Raw genomic sequence first — 24,605 nt, 5'->3', positions numbered from 1 at the left:
TGACAACCATGTTGAGTGGTCGAAACGTAAAAAGTCCTCTTTCCAGCTTTTGGATGAACCCATTGATTCTCAATGTGATAATGCACAGTGAATGTAGGATTTCTAAAGAAAAAAGTCCTGTAGTCCACACCTGCAGTCATTGTGTTTAACAATTGTGTCATTAAAATTTCTAAATGGCATATCGGATGAAACTAGAGACTCCGGCTTCAATGTATAAATGTAAAGAGGTTTCTTACCAGGTGTAGTTTTGTTGGCGTTTCTCCCAAAGACAAACTCTGCTGTAATCGGCACCATGGTATTTTGTCACATGACTTGGTGTGCCAAAAGTTTAACCCTTTAATGTTCAGTCCAGAGTGTCCTGAGCTGAGATCAGCCGGATTAAGTGAAATGACATTATACATAGCTTATAGCGAAGACCAAACGTAATGTACACGCATGGATTTCAAGGGCCGTGTCTCTGATTTTATGAGGACATGCGTTACTGCATGATAATGTAGCAAAAAAGTTGTCAAAGTGCAAATAAATCTGGTGTGAAATTTAATCTAAACACAAGCGCAACATTTTGAGTTGAATTATCTGTTGTTTTAGTAGAGTACCTATATTAAAGGATATTTGTGCTTCTCAGTTGTGTCCCTGGATATATTTATTTGACAGACTGAAGATCATCCATTAAGTTATTGTGTGCATCCACTTTTTCAAATTTTCTGTTCAGATGCTTTGTCCTTTTAAAGCTGCTTGTAAACGGAAAAATTAAAACTGATTGATTGACAGGTACGAGGAGGTGCTTCACAGCTGTACGCATTCAGGATGGATTAGCGTTCACACCTCAAATGCAATTTGGTCACGTGCGTTTATGACTAACTTTGTATATGGTTTTTGTGATTTTTTAGACTGAAAGAGTGTGTGTGCATGTACTATAAACTGAATAGTGTCTATGATAGTGTGGTGTGTGTGTGTGTGTGTATTTTTGTGTGCATACATTTTAGTTTAACCCATTAGTAAGTCCATCTGTATATACTAAAAATCACATTCACATAAAGACTTAATCGCTCAAACTGCCACCTGATCGACACATGGTATCTCTGAACCACAAGACCACACACACACACACACACACACACACACACACACACACACACACACCACACACACCCACACACACCCCCACACACTTGTTGTGTTTCCATGTTTTATGGGGACTTTCCATAGACATAATGGTTTTTATACTGTACAAACTTTATATTCTATCCCCTAAACCTAACCCTACCCCTAAACCTAACCCTCACAAAAAACATTCTGCATTTTTACATTTTCAAAAAACCTAATTTAGTATGATTTATAAGCTGTTTTCCTCATGGGGACCGACAAAATGTCCCCACAAGGTCAAAAATTTCGGGTTTTACTATCCTTATGGGGACATTTGGTCCCCACAAAGTGATAAATACACGCTCACACACACACACACACACACACACACACACACACACGCACACACGCACACACGCAAAGAAGAACTCACTGACAAGTATCAGCAAGCACACACATTCACACTATTGCTTACACATCACTTCTTATGTCAACACTGATTCAACTGTGTGTTTGAATAAACACTTGGATATGTCCAAAGACAAACAAAAACACATTTAAAACATGATGGGTGTGCAAATGTTTGCACAAAAGAGGAAAATAAAATAGATGGAGAAGAAGACCATCTGAAGAGTAAGGAATAATGAGGTTAAATGGACTGGAGAAAGAGGTAGGAAGGTGTGATTTGTATTTTGATTTGAGGGTTTGGATTCAGATTCGACTGCAAAGTGAAGAAACCTTGTTTATACACTGTTAATATCACATGAGATCACACATACTATGACAGCACAGTAATACAAACTATGAGTTTGTGTGCAGAGAAAGAGTCAGTGAGGCAGAATCTGTTCCACACCTGCCAGTCTCTCCCTAGGGGAGGAGCCTGAGGACACACACACACACACACACACACACACAGATGCGTTTATACAAAGGCACTGCATCTATAAGAGAAAATATATATATATGGAGAAAAGGTGACATATAAAGAGAGAGAAGAACAGAGAAAGAGTGAGAGCATTTGTGTGTGAGGGAGGGGGAGGGTTACACTGGGAGACAGAACCCAGTGACATGACACAGATGCACTGATGCTGAGGGGAGAGGGAGAGAGAGAGAGAGAGAGAGAGAGAGAGAGAGAGAGAGAGATGAGGGGGATGGGAAGAGAGGAGGAGGGGTGTGAAATCACACTGCTGTTCTATTTATTCTCAACCAGAGCACAAGAACACACACACACACACACACACACACATACTTACATACACACACAGCAGGGAACAAAACTATAGCTGCAAGCAAATGGCTCCACATAAACATTCAATGAAAGCAACATCCACAGTCATCATTGATACTGCAGCTAAAAACAAATGGGATCAGCTTTACACATACACAAACACGCACACTCAGCTCTGATGTCTCCTTGTATCTCGCACCTGCTGCACTGAAGGTGGCCACACGATCTAGCCAGCTCAACACAGAAGAATATTCAGCATCTAAATCTTAAATCTCTCTCATTCTCTCTCTCTGACTCTTATTAATGATCTCATCTCGCAGCTAAAAGCTTAAAGTGTCCTGACCTCTAAAGAGACTGGCATCATTCTGGTCTAAGAGAAAATAATTGCATTACAACATCATGTAAAACAGAGCGCTGTAACAAAGTCATGGTTACAGGAAAGACCAAAGTATATTTTGTTTTTTTACAGGTATGCTAGTGTATGCGTACAGAGCAAGTTACAGAAACTTAATCATCAGCAGGTCAAGCAAGCACTGTAGGCATACAGCCAGATCTTTCTATCCACTAGTACTTTGTACGCATAGTATGTGCATGTGCCTGGAATTGTTTGCACTAAGTGGATCCACAAGGTGGCAACACTCTCAAATCGGCCGTTGCTGTCACGAAGTAGTGCAAGAAGATGATGTAAATGCTGGTGAACAACATTAGGTGGAAACAACAACAGCGGTTGTGCATGTCAAGATCGCATGTGTGAGGAAGTAAGGAAATACCTGCATTTGTATAACTCGAGTCCGAAGGAATATAAAGACATCTTTATAGGTCTAAACTTTAAAAATAATGTGTACTGTAGCATAGCAGTCGTAGTCTTTGCGTGAATGCTTCAAACGCCTGTGTCTGCACGTACAGTCAAATGGAGTGCTTTGAAAGGCTAGCGTAATCTACTGTACTTATACGCTAGCATATGGGTAAAAACCAAAGTATACTTCGGGATTAAGGCTCTGTTTACACCTGGTACTAACTCATCTCGGGTGAGCCGACCACAAGGGTTCAGCCAAAAGAGATTGTTGTTTAAGCCTGGTAGTAACATGCTTCACAAATGCATCTTATGTGACCATTTCGATTCTGATTTTGTGACAACATCCATCCCTCACAACATCAGGTTCTTACAGCATGATGATAAACCACACAAAAATTGCCTAAACGTTTCTACAATGGACAAATTTAGTGGATCGTAAAGACTTCTCTTATTGCACGGCATACCAGCAGTTTTTTATCATTTGGTGTGACATGTTCACACATTGCCGTTGCGATGAATCTCAGCCTCCCACAAAGTTCTGGCAGTGTCAGAAATTTTAAGCAACGATACAATGTGACTGCTCCTACGAAATCCACCAAGACAGTGCTGTAAATCTGAACATTTGGGACTAAAATTCATATGTGCATCATACTGTCTGATATAATGATACAGTGTGCCATAGTTTTTACCCAGGATCACAACGGTATCATATTGTACAGTCAGACAAACAACAATCATAAGGGCCGTAAAAACTGCACAGTGTGCAGTAGGCTTTAGTTGTGCACCTGCATTAAATTAACTTTAAATGTGTGCCCTTAATCTGTGCCATTTTGTGCTCATGCAGTAATGGCAACGATGACAAAATGAGTACGTCATAGTACTGGCAGCAAGCCCTGCGTTCCGGCAGCTCTTCTGTGATGGTGGTAATGTTGCACAGACAGAGAAACGCTCAGGGGAAACACATCAAAGGAGTACCGGCACCAATGTTGTTCCACTTCGAGCACTGGTGCCATTGCATGTTGAAGTCAGTCATACAGAAGAGGTATGTGAAGTCTTGTTCCATACATAGAGATCAAAGTTTAAAACTTATTTTAGCGCAGTGGATGATTGACAGGTGCATAAAAAGTTAGTTATTGTTGTGCAGGACACATCAGAATGGATTAGGGTTTATGCTACAAATGCAGTGTGACCTCCGCAGTTTCTACATACCTCATAGTGTGGTTAAAGTGTTAAAAAACGTATTGGAGCCCGTTTACACCGATATTTAAAGCTGTCCATTTATGACTGTATCACCTGAGATGAATGTTAAAACCAGATGTAAACCAGGTTTAAGGCACTTACAATGGACGTAAATGGGACTACTGTTGTAGGCAGATGAACCTTTAGTTATTCATCAACAAACTAATTCCTGTGTATGAATATTTCTCTATGTAAAAAGTACTTTTCTTGTATCCTTGCATGCACGTTACTGGCTCTAATGGTCATGAGTAAAAAATGTTAACCAATTTGATCACACTAGTCATATTAACACAGAGAATGTTTAATTCTTGAGGCTATTCTTTTGAAACGGTGTATTTTTAACGTTTTGCCTGGCCCTGTGTAATTCCATCGAAAGTGTGTTAACGTGACTGTGTTTTTTTCTTTAAAGAAAATACTCATGGAAAAGTTGTAAATAAATAAACAAATAAATCTGTGGTCATCAACATTATGCAACAAATGCTGTTGCTTGAGCTTATTGAAAACAAAACATATCTTTAAAAAATGCTAATTCATCTGAATACTTTGTGTGAGCTGGGAATCTTTTTTAAGCAGTACCACCGCTCCCAATAAGCAGACTACGCCTGAGTCTGCGTAGGGCACCAACTCACTAGGGGGGCACCTTCTTACCCTAGGAGGGCACTAGAAAGTCCACCGGCTGCCCTTACTCACACGTTAAATGTTATTAAAGGACCCGAAAGCAGTAGAGGAACACAGATGATCGCTTCACGCTCATATCACGCGAACACCCACCCCATCCACCTGGAAGTCTCACCCTCCTTTCAAGACAAGGAGCATCAATCCTGCCATTATGTTACATGACACATATACAAACTCACCTTAATCTATGAAACCAAGAGTCATAAAATCACATTACACATTGATACACACCCAAACACCATTAATGCAGCTGGATTAGAGCTCCAGACATCTCACACAACAGAAACAAGAAGAGTGAGAAATCAATTACATCATCAACAATGACACTGACTGCAACCTGACACACACAGGGGTCGTCTATACAGGGTCCCTCATCCAGGAAACTGATCAAGTTGCTGGAGTGTGAAACACACAGCAGAGGCAGAGCAAACACACACACACACACACACACACACACACACACACACACACACACACACACACACACACACACACACACACACACACAACAGTCCAGAGAAAGGCACTAAATCTCATACAGACTCTTGAGCAGCCTGACCGGCTCCAGTTCTTATCCCCCACACACACACACACACACACACACACACACACACACACACACACACACACACACACACACACACCTTAACATACAGACCCTAAACAACAGGTCATAGTATATGTTAAGTCGTTCTCTCAAAAACACACACATACACATGTACACAAGAGATCAACGCTCACTGCAGATCTGGGTTAGAAGGCCAGCACCTACTTAATAGCATTACAGAACAAGTGAAAATGAAAATAATGGTGAATAACATAATGGAGAAAGCACACTCAATAACACACACTTTGACCTTTCTCTCCATATCTCTACGGTCTTTGCATCGATTGGCAGGGTGCCATTTCACCTATTGATGGTGTAACCCTATCGCTCAGTCACATGACTCGATTTCAGTAATGCAAAACGGGCATCGATCATGGGGTCAATGAAGGGTCACGGCTCATAACGCATCTGCTGAGAACTTGATTTTGGGGTGTTTCGTTCTTTCACTGAGCATAATTTTGTATGGGTTCCTCCAGACAGGTGAACGTGACTGCTGAAATGTGGAGCTAAGACATTTCAAAATCCTATGGCTGACAGAACATGAGTTTACTGTTCCCATGAAACACAAACACACACACACACACACACACACACACACACACACACACACACACACACACACACACACACACACAATTTCATGTCTAACAAGAAAGTGTTTGCAAATGTCAGCAGACAAACACAGACAGGAGGATATAAATGAAAAAGAACAGAGGCAGATCACAGACAGAATTAAAGACAATAGAAAACACACACACAAAGCCTCAACCACAATCTGTCTGTTTGGGTTTATGATTGTTTTTACGGCCAATTTCTGGTCCTAAACATGCACTACACAGACGGCTTTCATGGTTGCACAACGTCATCAAGTTTATATCAGTGTCTCCCGCTAAATGCATTTAGATGTGCTTCTCCCGCGAATGTCGATGGGGAAGAATAGGGTGGGGGACACCGCAAATGGGGACCCCTAGGGAGTCTTGGTCTACTGGGTTTCAGCCTGTGTAAGTCCATGCATTAAAGTGCTCCTGCACTCTCAATCAGTAAATTGTCATACACTTAAAAAGATACATTTCAGTTGGAATTAAACAATAATTCATCAAATTAAAAGTTGTTTTTTTTTTTACACTTGGTCACTTGATGCATTTTTACTGATCGGATTGCTATCCAACTGAATAAGCACAATCCATTTACACTTGGCCACATCAATTTTCCACCAGCAGGCCGTACAGTTCTCATCGCAAAACTGTTCTGTTCCGTGCTGATCCGGGCCAGCTGGTGCAGTTAAGGTATCTTTTTCCACTGTGGTGCAGTGAATTCAGGATAATGTACAGTACGTAACAGATCAGCCTGTCGGCGACGGCGTGAGAGGTAAACATTGGGACGAGTGCGACGCGCTATGGAGAATGATCAAATTTTCCAATTTTTAGGACTGCTTTTTTCCCATGGTTTTTCTCTGCTAACAAACAGCAAAGACACAGACCACGTCACAAAAAGAAAAGTAAAGATAAAATGGCGAAAGATGTACCATCATTTCCTGAAGGCTTGTGTTTGCCACCGGACATGAACATGCAGAAAGGTAAAATTCCCAGACTAGCTAAAAAGGAAGTTTTTTTTTTTACACAATTGTATATGCCTATAATATGAAAATAGAAGGCTATAAGAGAATACATTGATGTAGTTTGAGTTTAAATGAGCTAGTAATCTACTTCTCTGATGAAAAAGGCATGTAGAAAAATAAATGTAGCCTACAATACTAATTAAGCATCATCATGAAATCATGAAGATACACTAAACGAGTCGCCACATCCTATGCCATACCACCAGTGCAGTTGAGAACGGAGCCCGATGGTGGAAACGAGGCTAATGTATCTCTGCCAAACGGGTATAAATCCGATCTTCAATTCCAAAGTTATATGCATGATATATGCTATAGGAGTTCACTTCAGTGATTATGCTAATGCTAGGCAGTTAATTTAAAAGACGTGATTTATTATGTGATCCCAAGTGACTTTGCCCAGTGCGTGTGTGTGTGTCTGTGTGAGCTGTGTATTTTTCCCATCGGGGCTTGTCGTAGGTAATCTAGGTCTATGCGTGACAACGTGTATCCGTTTCTTCATTTGGTATTATTTATTGCGTAATGCGAGCCCAGATCCAAATACTCGGTAACAGCATAGTGCTGTTTGGGCGGAGTAAAGTTGACATATGTAGTTTGAACAGCTATATGTATTTACACTTGACTGAGTCTCGATTGAAATGTGTCTCAAACACCTACAAAGGTGTAAATATTCCCAAAATGTCATATAAGTGCTTTGGTTCGACTGAAATCATACCAGTCTATTTTATTGTGCAGAGTGATCAGATGCATTTTAAATAATTGTAAAAAGCTTCATTGGCCAAAAAACTAAACTTTATCACAAAAACCCACATTTCACAGTTCTTCGGTCCTGGCACAAAATGACCAACTAACATAATTTCACTAATCATATCAGCAGCACCTGGGAAAGTGTGAATGAGTACAAGTCAGGTGAAATCACTCTTGTTAGCAATGGTTACCTCTAAAGAAAGACGAGCAGCCATCATCGCTTTGCATCAAAATGTCCTCACATGCAAGGAAATTGCTGCAAAGAATATTGCACCTGAAAGAACCTTTTACCGGGTCATCAAGAACTTCAAGGAGAGAGGTTCAACTTCAGTGAAGAAGGCTTCAGGACGGCCCAGAGTGTCCAGCAAGCACCAGGCCCATCTCCTCCTGAGGCGTCATATACGGAATCGTGTCTCAACCAGTGCAGAGCTTGCTCATTATTGGCAGCAGGTTGATGTGAGTGCATCTGCATGCACAAATGACTTTTGGACAATGGCCTGGTGTCAAGAAGGGCAACAAAGAAGCCACTTCTCTCTAAGAATAACATCACGGTAAGACTGAAATTTTGCAGGAAGTACAAGGATCGGACAGCAGAAGACTGGTGCAAAGTTATTCTCTCTTATGAAGCCCCCCTTCCGATTGTATGGGAACTCCTGGAAAACCGATAGTCTGGAGAAGAAAAGGTGAACACTACCATGAGTCCTGTGTCATGCCAACAGTGAAGTATCCTGAGACCATCCATGAGTGGGGTTGCTTTTCATCCAAGGGAGTGGGCTCTCTCACAATTCTGCCCAAAAACACTGCCATGAATAAAGAATGGTATCAAAACGTCCTGCAAGAGCAACTTCTCCCAATGATCCAGGAGCAATTTGGTGATGATTTTCCAGCATGATGGAGCACCATGTCACAAGGCAAGAGTGATAATGAAGTGGCTCGGAGATCATTACATTGAAAGTTTGGATCCGTGCCCAGGCAACTTCCCGAATTCTTAATCCCATAGAGAACCTGTGGTCAATCCTCAAAAGGCTACTGGACAAGCAGAAGCCCACAAATTGTGATCAACTCCAAGCACTAATAAGGCAAGAATGGATCACCCATCAGTCAGGATTTGGCCCAGAAGCTGATATCCAGCATGCCAGAGCGATTTGCAGAGGTTATGAAGAACAAGGGTCAACACTGCAAATATTGAATCATTGCATACATTGAATGTTTTTGCCAATAAAAACCTTTAAAACTCATGAAATGCTTATCATTGTTTTCCAGTACACCATAGAAACATTTGAAAAAATAATCTACAAATACTGAAGCAGCACTTTGCAAAACACAAAATGTATGTCACTGCCAATACTTTTGGTACTTTTTGCTGTACTCTCTTATGACCATGAGCCCATACATAAAATGTATGCACACAATTTCTTTGTGATACTCTTATAACATAGTCAACGGCAGGCGCATGAGCCGACGATATACAAAGATGCAGACTAACATCATCGTTTTCCCAATGTATGTGGTTATGAAGAGCGTTTTTAGTGGAAGAATTTAAATGTAACCAAATTAATGCAGAAATGAAATCAAATGAAAACGTACTGTATACGTTTGAACATGGCCATAGAAATAATAGGACTGGTTCCGTGTCATCTTTTCAAACAAAAACACTCGAGCGTCATCATGATTTCTTGAATACGGGAGACTCGATATGATTTTCGTAAACTCAACACACTTACACATGCTTAAATATACAACCAATAATTTTTGGTTGTATATTTAAGCATGTGGAAGTGTGTGTGTGTGTCACTACCACCTTATTCCCAGGAGACTTAAACGAGAAAAAGTAGGCATGTGTGTTTGGAGTGATCAGGTTGCAGGCTAAGGATAATGGCGAATTTATGAGATTGTGTGTGTGAGAAAGTCTTGACTCTGAGAAAAGAGGGAGATAGAGGAAAGACAGATATCCAGATTGTTCAGATCTATCCTCCCATCTCTATGATTCCCAAAAGCATTTAGCAAACAAAACAAATCAAGCTTGATCTCACTTAGAATCCATGTGCACCACCTGCACTTTCAGTCCAAAACATTCACCCAGCTTTCAAAAACTTTTCCAATGCATTAATAAACACATACAATGAAACTATTAATTTTAAAGGTCTATTTCACACACACACACACACACACACACACACACACACACACACACACACACACACACACACACACACACACACGCACACACATGAAAGGAAATTCTGTCATCATTTACTCATCTATGTGCCATTCCAAACCCACAGGACTTCCCTGAAATGTGAAGAATGTTCACACTGCCATTGACATCAAACCTGGTGCAACACAAATTCCCTGGTCTTTATACGCTTTCGTGGCATGAAAAAAGCAGCATGAGTTCCCTTACAACTCAGAACACTTGACATTGCGTTTATTAACGCATATGGGGGAGTGCCTTCTTACATGACCTAGTTGAAACCTCTCTACAATAAAGCCAATTTTTTATAATATTGCCAATGGTGTTTGAGCCCCGACTGTTTTGGCAAGAAACTGTCTGCTATAAAAACAGGTGCACAAACACCATTTCCTCAGATTTTCTTCCTTGAAGACAGTGATCATCTCTTGCCTAGAAGCCCTCTACCTTTAGCGTCGATATACACAAGTCAGTGGGCGGAATCTTCGTGGCAACAAGAAGACTCTCCGCTCCCCTGCAGTGCTCCGGCGAACATCACTCCACCTCGCTGCTTGAAGAGTCGCTGGTGAATGGGCCTCAGCATCCTGATTCCCTGCAGTGCTTCGCCAGGTGTTGTGTATCCTTACAAAGCAATTGCATATTGTGTATTGTATTTTGTGTTATATAAATATAAATATATATTTATTTATATATTTATATATCTTAAAGAGAACACTTATGTGTTCACATCTTTTTAAAGATGTCGTGTTCCGTAAGTGTTCACTGTGTGAGAGACACATAGCGGAGTCAGCCCTTTTCAGTGTGCATCATGGGGAAGAGAACAGCTATGCCCATCAACCCCCTGTGTAGGAGGTGGTAGCAACACACCTCTGCCCAGCGAGTAACAGGGTGTAAGATGTCCGCACTGGCTGGAAAAAGTTTACTCGGTGGCAGGACAAACTGGATCAGGACTCCATGCAATGGCTGGAGGTATTCCAAGCCAAGCTCCTCAGGCAAATGGACGAGCAAGGCGTCGAGCCAGAGACGTTCAAAGAGCTCTGTGCTGCTACAGAATTAGCGCTGCGTGCCATGAAAGTCACAGCGCAGGCCATCGGCAAGTCCATGGGCAACCTGGTCATTCTGGATCGACATATATGGCTGACCCTCACGGACATGATTGACAGGGAAAAGGCCTCTCTGTTGGATGCTTGTCTCCAGCCAACCTCTTTGACGGCTCAGTGAATAAGTCTGCTGAACATAATGTCACAACTCAGCAGCAATTACAAGCTAACAGACACTTCAAGCCCAAAAGGAGCATATTACAGCCGGCATGCCCTCTCTCTATTTTGAGCCACCACCCAGCTAAAAGCCCAATGCATGCTACCTCAGCACCGGCACCTGCCATCACCAAGCCACCAGTGAGGCCTAACAGGTATTTCCGAATGGGTGCAAAAAAGATTGCACATGGTTATATGATCCAATTTGCAAGCTGGTCGCCCAGTTTCCGGAGACGTGCCAGAGTTACGAGCCGAAATACACAATCTCCTTGTGAAAATCGCAATAGAAATTGTGCCAAATTTTCACTGGAAAAAAGGGTTGTACAGCAGAATTTTTTTGTCCCAAATAAAGATGGCAGACTTCGGGCCGGATCTGTGACATTTAAATTGCGCAATCATGAAGCCCCCTTTCAAAATGATTACTCACATACAGATCTTATCGCATGTACTGTATGTCCACATGATTGTTTGCGTCGATAGATCTGAAGGATGCATACTTTCATATACAAATTGTACAACATCACAGGATGTTTTTGAGATTCGCGCTTGAGGGAACAGAGTATCAATTCAAAGTCCTGCCCTTCAGACTGTCTCTGGCTCCTCGCACATTCACAAAGTGCATCGATGCGGATCTCGCCCCTCTGAAACAGTGACATGTACATCTTGAACTACATTGACGGTTGGCTGTCACTGTCACAATCAGAGGAACTTTTATGCCAGCACAGAGACTTACTGCTTCAACATTTAAACAGCTTGGGCCTCAATGTGAACAGCATGCTCTCCCCCAGCCAAATAAAAATCCTCCCTTTTTCGTGGAGTTCACCTTAAACTTCACGAGCGAGTGTGTTCAGGCTACTCTGCAGTGTCTGTCTCAGTTCAGAAAGCATTTGGGTTTATGGCGGTGGCATCCACCATCATTCCATTAAGTCTCTTACACGAGACCTCTTCAGTGCTGGCTGAAGCGTCATGTGCCACGATATGCTTGGCACCAAGGGCGTATGTGCATTACTATATCCTGCCGCTGTATAGCTGCTTTAGCAGCCTGGACAGCTCCTGCATTTTACCAGCGAGGTGTTGCGCAGGGGCAGGTTGTTGGGCGGAAAGAGGTGACTATACTGTTATTCCAACACAGATTGGGGGCGGTGTTCAATGGACACCCGACTTTCGGTACCTGGATAGGTGCAAAGAAAGTGTGGCACATCAACCGCCTAGAGCAATCAGCTGTATTGTTTGCTCAGACAACATGACAGTTGTGGCATATAGAAACCACCGAGACGGAATTCATTCACCTCCACTGCTGAGACTGACGCGTCATCATCTCTCCCTGAGAGCAACATATGTCCCTGGCCGCCTGAATTACAGCGTGAACCTATTGTCACGCCAAGGGGTGTCACTGGGCGAATGGAGACTTCATCCTCAAGCTGTATTGAGGATTTGGTAAATATTCGGCAAAGCAGAAATCGATCTATTTGCCTCAGTGGAGAATATCCACTGTGCCCTCTGGTACTCGAAGTCCCAAGCCCCACTGGGAGTGGACACAATGGTCCACAAATGGCCAGCAAAACGCAAATATGCATTTTCCACAGTGTGCCTGATACACTCTGTCATATGCAAAGTCCAAGAGTCTGCTAAAATCAGAACAAGACACGCTTTCCATATGGAGTTCAATGCAGCGCTGGATGCCCTGACACGAAGACAGCCTGCCGATTGATTAATATTAAATGAGGGTTTAATGCATATTGCAATGAATAATAGTTCTTTCAATCAGTCAACATCCCACTTAGACTTTAGGAAATGTATAATATTATGTTTAATATTTAATAAAGAACAAATAAATGCATTATGACAGGAAACAAGTATACAATATAGTCACATTTTACTACTTTTAAAATCTGAGATCATTATATTTTCTTATCGCGATTAATATAACATTTTAAAAATACTTTTTTGATGAACAATTGTGAACTTGCTGGAAAATATCTCCTTTTGTAAGGGTGAGTAAATTTTGTATAAATGATGAAATCTGATTCAATTAAATTCTAATGAGTTCTTTTATAAGTTTAAATTGTACTATTAGGTACTAGCCTATATACATATATTAATATCTGGTTAAGTCCACATAAGTCAAAGTTTGTAAGTATTTGACATGTGTTCACGTCACATCTAGTGTCAGTGCATTCAATATCTCATATGCACACATATGACCCCGGGAGCAATTTGTAGCAGTTCACCATCAATCTGTCCATTTTGTCATCATCAAATGTTTGCATATCTCTCTTTCTCAAACTCACCGGCTGAGTGTCTATACCTTCCCCACCTCCCCCTCTCCTCCTTCAACCAAAGAGTATAACACCAGCCAAGCAACACTTCCCCTCCCCCTTCTCTCTCTCTCCTACATCTCCTTTTCTTCTTCAGGCAGCCCACTCAATCATTCCTCCCTCCCTCCCTCCCTTCTCCCTCTACCTCGTCTCTGCCACCTCTTTCTTTCTTTCTTTCTTTCTCTCTCTCTCCATTCCAATGAATGCACAATCCTCCGTTCAGCCAGGCCTGTCCTGGGGGGTGGGGTTCAGGACACACACACACACACACACACACACACACACACACACACACCCCTCTGTGAGTGCACATCTGCAGAAGAACAAACAACTATCAGAGGGAGTAATAAAGAGAGAACTTACAATGGACATGGACTGAATCAAAGCCAGCAGGATAAGGAATCCAGGTCTCCTCAATATAGGTCTCAAAACCAGACCCCTACATAACTCTTACAAAAACTGACCATGGTAACCATAGTTTTTGCCAAAATACTACTACAGTTATTGTTACTACAAAACCATAATAAACAATTATGAGATATACGTCAAGCAGTGTAAAAGGCAAAGTATACTTTGGTTTCCCACTTGCCGCTACGTCACGCACATTGCACCAGACCGAAATTTCGTCATCAGCTCCGTTCACTTGTTTGTCTCAAAACACAGACTGTTTGCATCGACGGCGCACGTGCCTTCTGATTAAATGTACTCCAAAGCAGTCGTATGTGTCAAAAGTGTTCGCACTGGCTTGCGGTAATAAAAAGGCTATGCGCCCAACCATGTGTAAGACCTAAACAGCCACTAAAAGCTTTTAGAATCTTTGTTATTTTGACATATCAGGTTTTTTTATTTTATAAAAGTTACGCTAATAGAGTAAGTACAGGTAAAGTGGTACAATTAACCATCCATCACTTTGTTTACATTTAAAAAAAATTGGAAGGTAAAGGATGCGGAACAGGACTTCCCGATAGAAACTAGCCTGAGCAATTACAGAAATACACAAACAGCCCTGTCATTACCAGTAATGACAATTAGATTAGCAGCTAATGAATAGATTAGCACACTGCTAATCACTATGGCATTATATGAAACAGCCCTCTCAATGCTAATGCTAACAGCACTAGCCTGTGCCCAGGGAGAGTTCAGGTTAAATGTCACTGTCATTTGAGTTCAGTCAGAGCTCCACGGCACAAAGCTGCTGTTAAACCATTTGCAATGTAGGCTAAAAGCAAAACTGGCCTAAGGGCGACACATGCTTGTATGCTCTGATGAAAACCGGCTCTGGCGACAATACGTCAGATGTGATCCAGGCCAGACAGTCACACTGAAGTCTGATTTACTATTACGAAAATGGTCAGGGTGGGTGGGTAAAAAAAAGAGGATGTTCTTCCGGTGGTGATGTACTGATGAATGGAGCGTTACAGAGGGGCCGATTGTCAAGTGTAACACAATACTGACACAGATTTGAAATGAAGATGTGTGTGTGTGTATGTATGTGAGTGTGTGCGTACTATGCTATAGTTTAGGGATAAATTTGTCCCCAAATGTGAGCTAAATCTGACAAAACCTCCCTTTAGAAAGATTCAGGGAGGTTCTCAATTGGAAAAACGATTCATGTATAAAGATGCAAAAAGTTTTCTATTAGGGTTAGTCTATTAATTATAATAAGCTTTATATAAAAACAATGGAAGTCCATACCATGTGCCCGTTTAAATAGCTAACAAATATATGTCTATAGAATGTTTTGAATATCTCCTAATGACAATGATGAAGTGTGTTCTTCCTACAATATGTTGTGTTTTTTTGTTTAAGTGGAGAGCTTTAATGAGGGGCGGATCCAACAGATACACACACCAATGCCAACGGCACCACACACACATACGCAAAAACACAATTGTTTCTTGATTGATCACAATACTCCAGGATGCCGGTAATGGACGTGGGTTGTGTGTGAGACGGACGCTCAGCCAAAAGGAAGTGGAGGTTCACACACTCACACCGCTTAAGCGCCGGGTTTACTTCAGTTCTTGACTTACACATAATCCATAACCACCACTTCCTACTACCACAAGAAAGCCAGACACACACACACTCGCACGCGCGCACACACACGTGTAAAGAGCCTGCAAACAATTCTAAATCACAAACACCTTAAATGAGACTCAGAAAAGCACAAAGCCACTAACAGAGCACAATTAATCTCTTCAATAAACTTCACCGACCTTGTCAGGAACAAGTCATGTGTACATCATCATGTATACATCCTCCTTTTCCATATATGAATGTGAGGAAAAGACAATTCATTGGAAATAAATAGAGCAGCATTTCTGTTGCATCTTTTCTTTTGCTGTTGTGTGTGTGTGTGTGTGTGAGAGAGAAACAGTCAGAACATAAACAGTGCAAGCCGGACAGACTGCATACAACAAGCTTCCTTTGTGCAGCAATCCTACTGGAAAAACCAGAGCAACTTTCTCTTGCTCTCCACCTAGTGTGTGTTTTCATTTTGCTGAGCTGTCCAAATGCAGCCCGGATACTTCCACGAGATCAGTTTAAATGCCTCCTTGAAGCACAAAGAAACAGAGTGACAGAGGTGGAGAGAGAAAGTCTTACCGTGTTTCTGAGCGTTATTCCCTGTGTTTTTCCCTGTGAGATAATTCCACACTGTGTTGAGGTGCTCGTTCAGTCTGTTAGTTGGACGAGCTCAGCAAAATCTCTGCTCTTATTTTCCTTTTAACCAGCTGCAGGCTTGAATACCTGCCCCCCTCACGCACAAACACACACACACCGGCAGCAGGGGTTGCAAACAAAAACACACACCATGCAAGAGCTGATGCAAAAGAAGCAAACAGGATTCCTTCTTTTTTAAGCCAAAGTAAAAAAAATATATAATAATAAAAAAACAGTGTCCCACTCGTTCTGTTGTTCTATGCTATCCTCAATCTCTCTCTCTCTCTCTCTCTCTCTCTCTCTCTCTCTCTCTCTCACTCATACACACACACACACACACACACTCTTTCTCTCTGCTTTTTTTCCACTCAGCAGTCAAACAAAGAGAGGAAAGAGCTGGTCTCTCTCTCACATAAACACACACACACACACACACACACACACACACACACACACACACACACACACACACACACACACACACACAGCACTTAAGCCCAACCCCCTCTATAGGCCGGCCTGCCTCTCTTGGTTTATTCAAATAGTTCGCTCTAAGCATCCCCTCCCCCGTCCCCTCTCTCTAGCCTCATTCTCACCCTCCCTCCTTGTGTGTCAGATAGAAGGGACTGAAGAGCGAAGGGATTCCTCACTATTCCTCACTATTCCAATATTTTAATGCAATCTTAGAGTTGGACTACATGATTCCATCTGCAGTCTGATCATGAGGTTTGATATTTAGTGGTCAACTGACCATGCTGATGAATAAAGCTTCATAAATGTGTATTCATTTGATTTCTTACAGTTCAATAATGACGAAGCGCAAATCTGAGATGTGTTTCTGATGCGGTCAGAACCACTTTGATGAAGGTGCCAGAGAATGAATCTGACCCAGCAAATTCACTTTTTCTCCCACAGACAAACTGGGTGTCTCTCAATCACAATCCAATTAAGATATCATGAAGCACCTTGATATATTGAATCACGAGATATGTATCGTGGTGCTTGGCAATACCACTTGTCAATTGATCATACGCCGCTCTAGGATCAATACAAATATCGATACAGGGATTGTAAAAGAAATATAACTGGGAAAAGTATCATGACATATCAATATATGATATGAACAGGTTAACAGCACGGCAGGTGAGGCAAATTAACTAATAATGGACAAACAAGGATGCCGGGTATGAAGGAGGACTGATAGACATGAGGCAAAACAGAAACAAAACAAAACCACATGCTCTCACGAGAAACAAAGAGCCAAATGGCACAAGTGCACATCCCAAGACAATAAGGAAATTTGCACCCATGCCAACCGACAGATAAGACGAGAGAATGCATGGCAATGGCAACAAAGCAATGCCATAGATTCTTACAATAGACAAAGCCTGAGTGTTCATCGCGAGGCAAACACCACGCGATGCACGCAACAGGCAACAACATGAGACAAGACCCGGGCGCACAGCACAAAGCGAGCGCAATGCGAAGCATGTCCGTGGTTGTGAGAGACAGACACAAACGATTGACGCATGCTGCCAAGGTGACATAAGCACAATGCACTCACTCCAATAAAAGGCAAGACATGGAGTATCTGGACACCAAAACCGAAACAGAACCAGACACCATACTCCGAACATGAAACACAAGACCAACTGAAGAGCGCATGGCAGGGAAACCACATCCCGAAGCTGTGCGTTCACGCAGACAAAAAAACAAAACAACACAGACAGAACATTGATGTTATGATTCTGTAACACAAAAACACAGACTGACAGAGTGACACGATCATGATAGTCAGCATGCTGCCATATTTCTCGAACAGTGCACTTGACGTTAATGTCGTCACGTGCACAGTCTCTGCGTACTTCCCACATGCAGCCCAACATCTACACCTGTGCATGTGCTCTGCGCATGCATCAAGTGTTCACTCTCCTAAATAGTATCAAAAACCATTAAATTGAATGGGCCAATTTACGTAAGAATTGCTGTGTTGACGCAGACTACAACAACTGTGATTGGTCCATTTAAACCAGAGACCGCACTCCAGGATTATAACAAGAAATTCTGAGGTTGCGTAACATTTTATCCAAGTTTATTTTAATATCAATGCATTATATTACATTGTAGTTGGACTCTGCACCATTAAAGCAATTGTCTCAATAGGGAGCACCTGCTGTTATTTATTCTGTTTGTGTTTCATGAAGTTAAAAACAAAACGTGACAAAAGTTATCTGTTTATAGCTTATAAACTCTAAAAGCTTTTTACTCAAGACCTTTACTTGATATTAATTTGATATGAGAGTGAAATAGTATTTTTTGTATTCTACAGACAAACTTTCCGATCGACACAATTATTTGACAGTATGTTTGACAGTATTGATGTCCAGTAAATAATCATATTTCATAAGTTTGAATGGAAATGGATCACTTCTAATTTAATAAGCAAATTAAAAAGCACCAGGTAAAAGTTAGGTATATTACATATATGCATTGTAAAGTCTTAAAAACGGCACCCATTTTTTGTTATTCAGGTGAGTAGTTACTAATTAATTTGATGATTTATTTTTCAGCACAGAACGTCAAAAGCAAAAGCCAAAATATTTATGGATTATTATTTAAGTGACTCAAGGGCAAGCATACAGTAATTTCCTCATTAATGTACATGTATAGGGAAATAAAATAATATGTTCCTACATTTCAACATGTTCACATACTTTGAACAAATATTTGATGCTACAATAATTTAATAAATACTTCTGAATCCAGAAATTTCATTTCTTGTATTGTTTTTGTTTATTTATGGTTAGCATATGGTTAGCATTTTGGCTGTGTACTCACAGAATGATGCAGACACACCAACGCAGAACTATAAATGCAAAACAAACGTGTTGGCCACTATGCAGAGCCTATACCATAGGTTGGATGCAGAAGTATAAATTAGCCTTGTTTACAATCTTTACATATTCTTTTTTATTAATATATTTGACCAATTCCAAGTAATCTTTTACAATTCTGAAGAATGAAGTCCCAGTGTAGTCAAGGTGTAAGTTACAACAGATAGCTCTGGCCCTGATCTGATTGGACAAGCGGCTTTCCAAGAGTGTTCTCTGGCTGGATGATTGTAATTAATTATGGGTGATGTTTTTTGTATGTATACATCACCACTTATGTGTACTGAGTGTATGCATCACACAAGAATGAGATATGTATCTGTGTGAGTGAGTGTTCAATGTGAGAGAGAAAATAAAGAAACAGCTGTTTTGTGCTTTAACTCTGAAATATTTGACTTTCTGCCAATAGACAAGTGTGTGTGTGTGTAGAAATGTCAAAGAATGCTGGTGTTCCCCTTCTGTCTCTCACTCGACGTTGTGTCGATGTAGTGACACTAGGGTTCGCTCTTGGGAGCCTGATTCACCTTCAGATCTTTGAGAAAAGGCCAATGAGAAATTGGCAAGTTGAATTTGCATGCCACTCCCCATGACATACGGGTATAAAAGGGAGAAAGTTATGCAGATTCATTCAGACTTTTTCTTTGGAGCCGAGCGGTTGTATTGATAACTGCCGTTCCATTCACCAACTCTACAAGCATCGGTGTTGGATATATGGCGCATTGCAGCGGTTCTCTCTCCACTCCGCTGCAGACTACACTCCTGGGCGCTTCGACAGGGCTTTAAAGAGCTTTTCCTCTAAAAGAGCATTTCCTCTATTAGACCAGGCACAGTGATTTTGAACGTCTTTTTAAAGGTGCGTCTTTGTTACCTCTCCGCCTCTGACGCTCACGATCACTGCCTCACGTACCTGGGCCATAAGCACATTGAGGAAGCATTCGTGGATGGTTCACGTTCTCACTGCGAGAACATGACCATGGCAATGTTGCGGTCGCGGCTTTCCTTCTTCCGAGGGAAAGCCGCTTCGGCTGTCCCCCTTGCGGCTCCTCCTACCTACGGTTACGAGACCGCTTTGGCTGACGCCGAAGGCAATTCAGGGGCTTCAGTGGGTACGGTTCCGCTGGGTAAATCTGCACGGACCACCCACTCCCCGGTATGCTCATTCGCTTCTGAACAGCACTGGGATGACGCAGGCTTGCCTCACCGTCAGTCATGCTCTTCCGGAGTTCGTGAGCTGGATGAGATGTCGATCGCTGCATCGGAAGGCGCCTTGGTAATATCAGACACTGAGGACTCGACCAGGCTGCCACATCTGCATTCAATGGGAACATCTCGGTTACTGTCATAAACTCTGTTCCCTGATGGAGGGAATGAGACTTTGTGTCCCTCTTGTCACAGGCTGAACTGCACCGCTGTAAGGTCTGGGACCTTGTCTCGGCTGCTCAGTGCAAAACCTGAATGAATCCACATACCTGTCTTCCTTTTATACCCGTATGTCGGGGGGAGTGGCATGCAAATTCAACTTGCCAATTTCTCAAAGACCTGAAGGTGAATCGGTCTCCCAAGAGCAAACACTAGTGTCACTATATTGTCTCGTTCCCTCCATCAGGGAATGGAGGTTACGACAGTAACTGAGACATTATCAAGGTTGTTAGGCAACTAATATAATAATAATAAAAAAACACATTTGACTGAGTGACAGTTGACTTCTAGTTCCACTCTTGTTTACTCTCTAGACTTTATTCATGAATATTATGGGTAATTTCTTTCTTTTTGCGACAATTATACTAAAGATTATTTTTTGTTGTTGTTTTCATGAACATTTTCCACCATCTCTGCAGTATTTAGACTTTCTGAATTTAGACTTTAGTCTCTTCATGCGTATTTACTTATCTGATTAAATAGTAAATAAATCCATAAATATAACTTTCTTTTCATGTGGGCTCAGTGCCTTTGAAAAGCATGTTTGCTCATTGCTTAAAAGTAGGATCATTATTATAATTTGTTTAAACTACAATTAAAAACATACTCTACATTGCAAATCTAAATAATAAAAAATATTGTGTTTACCTTACTTTACTATAAGTTACTAAGGTTTATTTTCCATTAACCCCTTTTGTTCCTAATAAGCCCAGTGAGCAAATAACCTACTGAAATTGCTAAATGAATTCATTTTTAACTCTAATACTGAATCTATTTTCATTGCAGGGAGAAAATGAATAGGCAGAGAAAAAACAAAGTTAAGAACTGTCCAAATATTATTAAAGCTTGACAGATTCAGAAATTATGCAAAATATTACATTAACTGTTTATGGTTTATACTTTAGGTCTAAATGTAAAAATTATTTTCTAGTTTATTTAGTAAAATTCTGAATCAGAACTTGTGAACCCTGGATGCTCTTCCTCTTAGCCCTCTGACTCACAAATTCAGCAGAGGAATCCGTAGTCAGACCCAGTGCCTGTGCTAACAGGCCCTGTGCTGGGGTAAGGCCAGCACGTGTCCATCGTGGTAGAGCTAAAAACAAAAACTACCACTAATCGTCATAGAGACGCAGGTTCAAATCCAGCTCTGGAGTATAAACATTGAAATGATTTTATCAGTTGAAAAATTGTTATGTGATTTTAATCTTGTGAAGTTTCGTGCCTGATGATACACTTAAGAAATATTTGTACAGTTCTTATTGTTTGTGTCACTATTAAAACGAGTGTTACAAATAAAGATACATGGACTGGAATAAATGGTGTAACAATTCTTCTGATGTGTCATTAATATTGGAAACTGTTATTTTTTATCAGTACTATTTAATTGATGTATGAAATCAATGGCGTAACAATACTTTTGGTATATTAATAAAACTGGAAAATGCTATTTTTAATCTGTACTATAAATATGTGATTTTATGTTTTAAAATGTCTAAGAGCAAACATGTGATTTTTGTTTTATTGTACAAGTTGTTTTTTGGCACCACCATTAAAATGCTTGCTTTACTATAAATAGAGTAAAAATATACAGTAAGTGCAAATATATTTCAGTAATAATAAGGTGAGGACAAATACTTACAAACCTGTTTGAATTAAAATGTGTAATGAAAAAAAACACATATTATAGGATACACTATATAATTACAGCAGTGCAGTTTGTAAACAATATACACACTATATAATTTAGGTATTATTTAGATAATCAAACGCATGAAATAAATGTTACAATAATAATATAAAACTGTGCAAATGAGTAATCACCAACATTAAAATGCTTGCTTTGCAACTGTAAGTATATTGTAAATATAAGGGAAAATATACAAATAATAATAACGTGAGCACAAATGCTTACAAACCTGTTTAACAGTTTTTGCCATGAGAGTCGATAACACTCATATTACAAGTTATATATATTTACAGCAATGCAATTTGTTAACATAAAGCCAAAATAATATACGATTTACATGATTAGGTATTATTTAGATCAGGGGTGCCCAATACGTCGATTGCGATCTACTAGTCGATCGCAAAGGCAATGCTGGTAGATCGCAAAAAATGTAAAAGTACTTTCGTTAAATTTTAATAAAAATCAATTTAATGTCTTTCCTTCTTTTAGTTTCTGTCTGATTTGCACTTGACGAGTAAATATTGACCAGGCGAGGTTTTGTTTATTCAGTTGCCATGACAACTAGGTTTGCGCATACGTTGCTTCCAAGGACTTCTGAGAACAGAGCGTGCTCCACAGGTCTCGGCTACCCTAGTGGCCTCCTGTGTGTATTTTCCATGATACAGTCTCCCTTGGCATAGTCTCCTCTGCCCGGCTGCTGTGCTTGTAGAAAACTCTTCCCCCATGAAGGGTCGGACCTACCACCACACCTCTTCCATGTGTGGCCCGGTGGGCTCTTAAGAAACAGTGCCTTTGTAAAGCCTGTTTGCTCATAGCTTAATAGCAGGATCATTATTATTATTTGTTTAAACAGCAATAAAAACATACTCTGAAAATCTAAATAATAAAAGCCATTATGTTTACCTTACTTTACGTTACTGAGGTTTATTTTCCATTAACCCCTTTTGTTCCTAATGAGCCCACTGAGCAAATAACCTATTGAACTTGCTAACTGAAATCATTTTTAACTCCAGATACTGAATCTATTTTCATTGCAGAAAATTAAATATTTACATTAAAAAAAAAAATTAAAAACAATTATATTATATATAATTTGTCCAACTTTGTCTGCTGGGAAAACAACAACAACAACAAAATTTAATGAACAATCTGGATCTCAATGTCCTCCATGTGAGTCAACTGTTCCTGCTCATCTCCAAACCAGGATCTACTCTCTGCATTTTCCCTAATTGCAGATTTGTTAAATTTGAATAAAAATCAATTTAATGTCTTTCCTTCTTTTAGTTAGACCTATAAGCATTTATATTGTTATTGTTCGTAAGGATAATATAACAAACTATTGCAATAATTTCAATAAAGACTGTGAGCCAATGTTTTCTAATAAATTACTTTTAATATTATGCAGTGCATCATATTGTTTTACTGCACAATGTTATTCTTACTGTGCACTATTCCACGTGTATTTGTATCACAGTACCTAGCGTTATATTATCCAGGCATTATACAATTTTTAAAAAAAGTATGAAGTAGTTGACTTTGGGAGTCTGTTTGGAAAGTACTCAGAAAAATACATGTACTAAAATATTTGTTCCGTGGGCCGCCTATTGAGGAACCCTGCTGTAGACATTTCTATAAGAAAACATATAAAACAGTAGATTTGGGTGAGCTTAATTGGGTCACTTCACCCTACACTTTTCATGATTGGATGTTCTTACACAAGATGCAGGTTAGCTGTCGGGTCAAATATAGTTTGCACAGCTCCATACTTCAATAACAGCCTCTTTACAAATCCTTTCTCTAAAAATAAAGATTACACTGACTGCAAACACCATATTAGTATGTTACAGTACAATTTGATAAGCACTGTCCATCCATTGGTCTCCCTGTTTCATCTCATTCCCAACAGACAATCACGTCATTGCTCACCTGAAATCTCACCATGACCAGTGTAATGGTATGCTTTATCAAATTAAAATTATGAGCCGAATCTGTATTTTCTATACACTTTATTATTAAGATCCATATGTCAAGTTATTAAGCTAAATTATTACTAAACATTGCCACATGTATTAATATACAGTAAAATGAGTATTTATTGATAAAAATACCAATCCTCAAATTGTTTATTTTTATTTGCAAGGGCAGCACGTTGGTGCAGCGGTTAGCACTGTCGCCTCACAGCA

General features: G+C 40.4%; 1 protein-coding gene across 3 annotated transcripts in view; it reads right to left on the bottom strand.

Moving 5' to 3' along the window:
• Positions 1-24,605, bottom strand: part of LOC127623424 (lysine-specific demethylase 6B-like) — a 116,008-nt gene that overhangs the window by 33,633 nt on the left and 57,770 nt on the right. Inside the window, exon 1 of one of the 3 annotated variants that reach the window (XM_052098071.1) lies at positions 16,369-16,781. The exons of the other annotated variants lie outside the window; for them this stretch is intronic. The gene's annotated coding sequence lies outside the window, so the exon portion shown is untranslated. Of the gene's footprint in view, positions 1-16,368; positions 16,782-24,605 lie in introns of those variants that run through there. 3 annotated transcript variants of the gene reach the window in all.

The sequence above is a fragment of the Xyrauchen texanus genome, chromosome 1, assembly GCF_025860055.1.
Source record: "Xyrauchen texanus isolate HMW12.3.18 chromosome 1, RBS_HiC_50CHRs, whole genome shotgun sequence".
Taxonomy (NCBI): domain Eukaryota; kingdom Metazoa; phylum Chordata; class Actinopteri; order Cypriniformes; family Catostomidae; genus Xyrauchen; species Xyrauchen texanus.
Note: the sequence above shows the minus strand (reverse complement) of the source record. Positions and strands in the feature narration are given on the sequence as shown.